Source organism: Orycteropus afer, unplaced genomic scaffold (genome assembly GCF_000298275.1).
Source record: "Orycteropus afer afer isolate SDZICR_OR568_19922 unplaced genomic scaffold, OryAfe1.0 scaffold00251, whole genome shotgun sequence".
In the NCBI taxonomy this organism is placed as follows: Eukaryota; Metazoa; Chordata; class Mammalia; order Tubulidentata; family Orycteropodidae; genus Orycteropus; species Orycteropus afer.
The window spans coordinates 1,412,836-1,419,449 of record NW_006921838.1 but is presented as its reverse complement, the minus strand read 5'-3'; positions in this window follow the sequence as shown (position 1 = coordinate 1,419,449).

The window sequence follows — 6,614 nt, the reverse complement described above, 5'->3', positions numbered from 1 at the left end:
GATACTGCCTCGGAAACCCAAGGAAGGGTCGCTATGAGTCGGGGCCGACTTGACGGCACATAACAACAACAACATTATTACATTATAAACTATATATTATGTAGTAATATCACTATGATGTAGATTGCCCAGCCTTCCTTTCGAGGAGTGGCTGGTGTATTTGAACTGTCAGCCTTCTGGTTAGCAGTCAAATGCTTTAGGCACTATGCCACCATATTTCCTATATATATAATATAGTCAATGCAAAATGATATATTACAAGTATCAGGCATCTGTAGAAGGAATATCTGTGGTGTAGTGCCTAAGGTATCAGAAGGCTGGCAGTTCAAACTCACCAGCCACTCCTTAGAAGTAAGAGTGGGCAATCTACTTCCATAGAGATACCATCTTGGAAACCCAAGGAGGGGTTGCTATGAGCCAAATTGACTCCACGTCAGTGAGCACTAGTAGAAGGAATATAGGTATCATTTTTCAAAAATACAGAGTCAATGGATATTATATAAAGTTCTAATATCAGATATCCAATTTTGTAAAGAGTCCAAGATACTTTTCCTTAACTTTAAAGAAATTTTCTGATATATACATTCTTTTGGAAAATGATGTTCCGCAGTTCAGTAAATCCTATAATCTCTGTTCCACTTCAGTTTTGCTATGTTTGGTTAGATTTAAATAAAATTAAGCAAAAATTTTTAATTTAAAAATTAAATCTTTCCTCTACTTTGTGTGTGTTTATGTGTGTGTGTTTGTGTAGGAAGAGAGAAGTCTGAGATATTGCTCACCAAGTGTTGCTAATTTGTTAATAGTAGAATTTTGTAATTTTTCATTTTCGTAGTGTATTTGTTATGGATAGAAGTATGTTCCCCAAAAAATATGTGTCAACTTAGCTAAGCCAAGATTCTTAATATTATGTAATTATCCTCCATTTTGTGATGTTAATGAGGCAGGATTGTTGGAAGTTATATTAATGAGGAGGTTACAATCAACTAGATTAAGTTGTATTTTGAGTCTACCTTTTTGAGCTATAAGAGATTGAACAAGTCAGCACAGCTCACAGGGACCTAAACCATCAAGAAAAATAGCCAAGATTGACCTGCATCCTTTGGGCCCAGGATCCCTGCATTGGGAACCTCTTACCCAGGAGAAGATTGATGCCAAGACACACGATCTCCATGGAACACCAAGCCTACATACAGATGCCGAAATGAGACAAGGACCTTCCTTGTATATTGTGAGCCAACAGAGAGTAAAACTTTCACCTATAGCTAGAGCCCTGAATTTGGACTTCTAGCCCCCTAAACTGTGAGAAATTTTAAATTTCTGTTTGTTAGAGCCATCCACTTGTGGTATTTCTGTTATAGACTAAGACAGTATGCAAGACTTGACTTTTAGAAAATAAATATGCACAATTTCTTAACAACAACAAAATTTTACTGTTGTTGTTGTTAAGGGCTACAAGTCCATTAACATTCATAGTGACCCTATATGCAACTGAACAAAACACTGCCTGGTCCTACACCATCCTCAAAATCGTTGCCATGCTTGAGTCCACAGTCATAGCCACTGTTTTAATCTATCGAACTGAGGCTCTTCCTCTTTTTCACTGACCCACTATATTACCAAGCCATATAACCTTCTCTGGGGACTGGTACCTTCTGAGAATACGAGCAGAGTACAAGAGATAAAGCCTGGCCATTCTTGCTTCTAAGGAGCATTCCAGCTGTACTTCCTCCAAGATAAATTTGTTCTTTCATTACTCCTTAAAAATTATAAAAATAATATTTTTGAGTCAAATTGAGTTTTAAGAATGTCTTCTCAAAAAAAAAAAAAAGAAAAGGAGACAGACCAACTGAGAAATCCTGTATTTAAATAAATTAATAAATAAATAAATAAAATCCATGCAATTTAACCTGAACTGTTTGGCGAAATCCCCATCACAAGGTATTTATGTATTTTAAGGGCCGACTCGACGGCACATAACAACAGCAACAACAACAACAGAGAATTGTTGAGGATTCTGAAGGACAAAATACGTCAGTATGAAGATTTCTTTCCCAAACATTTGATAAATCCAATGGATTTCTCAAGACTATCAGTGTGACAAAAGGAACCAGGGGACATAGCCAAGGACTGAGTTACTTAGATACCACTCTTTGAGTTTTGAGGTAAAAGCAATGTAGCAGTCAAAGCATGCACTATGGAATTGAGAAGACAAAAACCCTACCTCTAATGCATTTGATATTCTCATAATAAAGTTAGTCTCAGGGGAGAACAGAGATGGGAATGAGAGAAAGGCTCTTGTGATTTAGTCATTCTTACATCACAGATTTGATTGCTTTTCAACAGACCCCAAAAGGCCAACACACTAGAATATGAATTAGATCTAGTCAAGGCCCATGGGATATGTAAGAAGCATTAGACATCCTTGTTTGGATCCTAATAGGTTTTTCCACCTCAGTAACCTCTCACTGTAAACAAAAAGCCAGGATATTTCTTTATCTCCCCTTGGTTATTATTCCATATACCTTGGAAAACTGTCAAGGATTTAAAAGCAAAGTGCAAATCCACAAAACAAGCTTTTTGAAATTGTTTCCATCATCTAGCCTGTGGTTAAAAAGTCAGACATTGACACTTGTTTAAACTTGGAAAATTATAGTCACTATGCAACAGATAACGGTAATATATGAGAGAGGGAAAACAAAAATTTGCATCCTAATTTTTTGCTAGAGGAAGAAACACCACTTTTTGTAATGGGGAGACTCGATAATGTCTTCAGTTAAATTAACATAATAAAAATAACTGTGCTGTGCCTTCTCATCCTCACTTTGCTAAACGGATTCACCTTATGATCAATTTCTTTTTTTTTTTTAAGTACACAAGGAAGACTTCCATTCTTTACTTTCAGAGATTTGTAGAAATAATCTCATAATGGGTTTCTAATAACTGGATATGAGTCCAGTTCCACAAACATATAACTTACAACACATTTTCATTCTCTTCATGGATAATTGTAATCATGATATTCAAAGGAGCCACATTGTTCTTGCCTCTTTTTACTTTCAATTTTTCTTTAGCATCCAGACAACAAGGCATTTTGCCTTCCCAGATGTAGATTTGAGAAGCCATTCTCCATCCTTCCCGTGAAAAGCAATGTGGTGTTCTAAATACCATTTATTTTTAAATTTTTATTGGGGGTGAAATATACATGACAAAACATTTGTTATTTCAACCAGTTTATTTTGTCTAAATTCAGTATTTATATTACTTTTATTATGCCATGCAACCATCACAATTAACCATTTCGAACTTTAAAAAAAAAAAAAAAAATTAGCCTTAACAATAATTTAGTTTTTCTTTTCCCTCTAACCTACCACTGGTGACTTTGATATTTACATTTAACTATTCTAGATATTTTACCACTTGTTTGTCAGTTTTCTGTACTGTGGTGGTCTGCATGTTGCTATGAGGCTAGAGTGTATGCCACTGGTATTTCACATACTAGCAGGGTGACCCATGTTGGATGGGTTTCAATGAAGCTTACACACTAAGACAGATTGGGAAAAGGGAAGGACATCTTCATCTCAAAGAATTGGCCAATGAAAACCTTATGAATAGCAGTGAAACACTGTCTGGTATATTACTGGAAAACTTTTATGAATAGCCCTGAAACATTGTCTGATATAGTGCCAGAAGATAAGTCCCTCAGGTTAGAAAGCACTCAAAATAGAACAGAGAAAGATCTGCTTCTTCAGAGTAGAGTCAACTTTAATGATATGGGTGGAGTAAACATACAAGATCTCCATTTGCTGATGTGGCACTACTCAAAATGAGAAGATACAGCTGCAAACATCCATTAATAATCAGAACATGGAATGTATGAAGTATGAATCTAGGGAAATTGGAAATTGTCAAAAATGAAATGGAATGAAGAAAGATCGATATCCTAGGTACTAGTGAGTTGAAATGGACTGATTTTGGCCATTTTGAGTTAGACAACCATATGATCTACTATGTCAGGAATCACAAATTGAAGAAGAATGGCGTGGAATTCATTGTCACAAAAAATGTTTCAAGATCTGTCCTGAAGTATAATGCCATCAGTGATAGGATAATATCCATATGCCTACAAGGAAGACTAGTTACTGCTACTATTATTCAAATTAATGCACCAACCACCAAAGCCAAATCTGAGAAATCTGAAGAATTTTGCTAATTTCTGCACTCTGAAATTGACCAAACATTCAATGAAGATATATTGATTATTATTAGTGATTGGAATGCAAAAGTTGGAAACAAAGAAGAGTCACTGGTAGTTGGAAAATATGGCTTTGGTGATAAAAATATTGCTGGAGATCACATGAGAGAATTTTGCAAGATCAATGACTTTTTCATTTCAAACACCTTTTCTCACCAACATAAACAGCAGCTATGCACATGGATTTCACCAGATGGAGTACACAGGAATCAGATCAACTACATCCATGGCAAGAGGTGATGAAGAAGATCAATATCTTCAACCAAAACCAGGCCAGGAACTGACTGTGGAACAGACCATCAACTGCTCATATGCAAGTTCAAGTTAAAGCTGAAGACAGTTAAAACAAGTCCGCAAGAGCCAAAAAATGACCTTGGTTATATCCCTCCTGAATTTAGAGACCATCTAAAAATAGATTCGATGCATTGAACACCAAGGACCAAAAAGCAGAGAAATTGTGTTATGACATCAAGAACATTATCTGTGAAGAAACCAAAAGGTCATTAAAAAGGCAGGAAAGGAAGAAAAGACCAAAATGGATGTCAGAAGAGACTCTGAAACTTGCCCTTCAACAGAGTAGCTAAAGCAAATGGAAGAAATGATAAGATAAAAGAGCTGAACAGAAGAATTCAAAGAACAGCTCAAGAAGACAAAGTCGATTATTATAATGAAATGTGAAAAGACCTGAAGATAGAAAACCAAAAGAGAAGAATACACTCAGCATTTGTCAAGCTGAAAAAACTTAGGAAAAAATTAAGCCCCAAGTTGCAGTATTGAAAGATTCTAAAGCAAAATATTGAATGATACCAGAAATACCAAAATAATTTGGAAGGAATAGACAGTCACTGTACCAAAAAATTGGTCAATATTCATCCATTTCAGTAGGTGGCATATAATCAAGAACCAATGTTATTGAAGGAAGAAGTCAAAGCTGCACTGAAGGAATTGGTGAAGAACAAGGCTCTAGGAATTGAGAGAATACCCATTGAGATGTTTCAACAAATGGATACTGTACTGGAGGCACTCACTTGCTTATGCCAAGAAATTTGGAAGACAGCTACCTGGTCAACTGACTGGAAGAGATCCATATTTGTACCCATTCCAAAGAAAGTTAATCCCATAGAATGTGGAAACTATGGAATGATATCATTAATATCACATGCAAGTAAAACCTTGCTGAAGATAATTAAAGAATGGTTGCAGTATTATATTAACAGAAAAATTCCAGAAATGCAAGCTGGATCCAGTAGAGGATGTGGAAAGAGGGATATCATTGCCGATGTCAGATGGATCTCGACTGAAAGCAAAGAATACCAGAAAGATGATTACTTGTGTTTGTTGACTATGCAAACATATTTGATTGTGTGGATCATAACAAATTATGGATAACATTGAGAAGAATGGGAATTCCAGAACACTAGTTGTGCTCATAAAGAACCTGTACATAGAGCAGGAGGCTGTTTTTCAAACAGAGCAACGTGTACTGCATGGTTTATAATAGGTAAGGGAGTGCTTCAGGATTTTATTCTTTCACCATACTTATTCAAATTCTCTGCTGAGCAAATACTCCAAGAAGCTGGACTATATGAAGGAGAGTATGGCATCAGGATTGGAGGAAGATTTATTAACAATCTGCGATAAGCAGATAACACAACTTTGCTTGCTGAAAGTGAAGATAACTTGAAGCCCTTACTGATGAAGATTAAAGACTACAGTCTGCAGTATGATTACATCTCAACATTATGAAAACAAAGATTCTCACTATTGGACGTATACGCAGCATCACAATAAATGGAGGACAGATTGAAGTCGTCAAATATTTCCTTGGTTCCACAATCAACACCAATAAAAGCAGCGGTCAAGACATCAGATGACATATTGCACTGAAAAGTCTGCTGCAAAAACCTCTTTCAAGTGTTGAAGAGCAAAGATGTCTCCTTGAAAACTAAGACGCACCTTACCCAAGCCATGGTATTTTCAATCACTTCATATGCATGTGAGAAGTGGGCCATGAATAAGGAAGACCAAAGATTTACTGCTTTTAAGTTGTGCTGTTGGTAAGGAATATTAGAAGTACCATGGACTTCCAAAACAACTGACAAATCTCTCCTAGACGAATGCTCTCCGCAATGCTCCTTGGAAGCAAGGATGGCCAGACTTCATCTCAGCTACTTTGGTCACATTGTCAGATGGGACCATTCCCTGGAGAAGGATATCATGCTTGTTAAAGTAGAGGGTCAACAAAAAAGGGGAAGGCGCTCAATGAAATAGATTGACACAGTGGCTGCAATGATGAGCTTAGGTATAGTAAGGATTGTGAAGTTGGCACAGGACAGGGACGTGTTTCATTCTGTTGTACGTA